This window comes from Bison bison, unplaced genomic scaffold (genome assembly GCF_000754665.1).
Source record: "Bison bison bison isolate TAMUID 2011002044 unplaced genomic scaffold, Bison_UMD1.0 scf7180017851846, whole genome shotgun sequence".
Taxonomy (NCBI): domain Eukaryota; kingdom Metazoa; phylum Chordata; class Mammalia; order Artiodactyla; family Bovidae; genus Bison; species Bison bison.
The window spans coordinates 28446-30207 of NW_011482419.1; positions in this window are offsets into that span (position 1 = coordinate 28446).

Sequence of the window (1762 nt, forward strand, 5' to 3'; positions counted from 1 at the left end):
CCTTTGACCTAGCAGTTTCATTTCTAGGGCTATACTCTAAATATTCTAAATAAATTTTAAATGTTCTTCAAAAATATTCTAAGGATATTTTAAAAGATTTAGGTATGGGAATGTTCATAGCAATAAAAAATGGAAAAAATTTACCATTCTTTAATAGGAATTTGAATAAATTTTTTGGTGTATTCATGTAATAATACAACACAGGCATTAAAAATAGTCTTGTAGATGAATTTTTGACTTGGAAAGATGTACCCAGTATATTAATTGAAAGAAAGGCCATGGTTTCATCCAGCTTGTTAAATAAAATGCATGCATATGGAATGTAGAAAGATGGTACTGATGAACCTATTCACAGGGCTGCAGTAGAGACACACGTGAACAGACTTGTGAACACTGGGTGAAGGAGTGGGTGGGACAAATGGAGAGAGTAGCACTGAAATACAAACATTACCGTATGTAAAATAGATGGCAAGTGGGATTATGCTGTGTGACACAGGGAGCTCAACCCAGTGCTCTGTGACAATCTAGAGGGATGGGATGGGGAAGGAGATGGGAGGGGGATTCAGGAGGAAAGGGACATATGTATACCTGTGGCTGATTCATGTTGATGTATGGCAGAAACAAACATAATATTCTAAAGCAATTATCCTCCAATAAAAAGAAAAAATTCATGTTTGTATGTGTACATAAAAGTTATAAAGAAGAATATATCCCAAGTGTTAAACTTTCTGGGATTCTATGACTTTTGCTTTCTATTCTTAATGTATTTCTGGAATTTTTTTTCTCACGGTGTGTTTATGACCAGCAAAGTTAAGACAAACATTGAAATGATTTCTATTTAGAAATTTGCTGACCTGAACAGAAGTGGAATAAATGGGTTGGTGAGGAAGCTGGGAACTGGAGCAGTTTAGTTTGGAAAAGAGCTGGGCCAGGTGGAAATAGGGTATGGTGGAAATAAGACCTCTATCTTTAGAGAAAGGCAGTAACTACTAATTATTCTTGGTTCCTTAGTGCAGGCATTTCATGAGTCAGGCTTTACACTTACTGTGTATTTCCCAATTAGGACCTATACACATTCCTTTCCCACCCCTGCCCCTTTGGACTTAATAAGCTAAAAAATCGCTGATGGGAACAGCTGCTTATGGGTGTGCAGCAATGGCTGCTTTACTTTATCCAATAAAGAGAAGGCTCAAACCCATCAAAGCTGCCTCATCGTCATCCCCCAACATCTAACTCAGTGTTTAATAAAACTCATTGAACAAATGAAAAATGAGTGAGTGAGTGAATAAATGGATAGTAAAGCAAAGTTGAAGCTCTCAGTAACACTATTTGAGTAGTGTTGGTATTTTCAGGTTAATGATAGAGGAAAGAGAATGAGAGACCAATCATCTGGACTTAATATTAGCAATAAAAAATGAGTATGAGCCAAACAGGGAGCTGGAAGCTAGTAAATGTTTTTGAGGAGAGGTGCGATGTGATTAGGTCAGTATTAAGGAAAGAACACTCTTAGGTATATTACAGGAGAGAAGCACACTTCAAGACAGGAAGACTATTAACCCAGGTAAAAAGGAACCAGAGCCTAAACCAGGATGGTGGCAGTGATGTTAAAGAGTACAGAGTCAAAAAACATTTTAGAATCAGTATTGACAGGATTTAACACAAACAATAAGAAGGAAGTTTATACTGAAGATGCCCTGTGGTTTTACATGTTAGCATCTCGGAGGACAATGATATTAACCAGAGAAGGCTTGTGGGGTGAAAG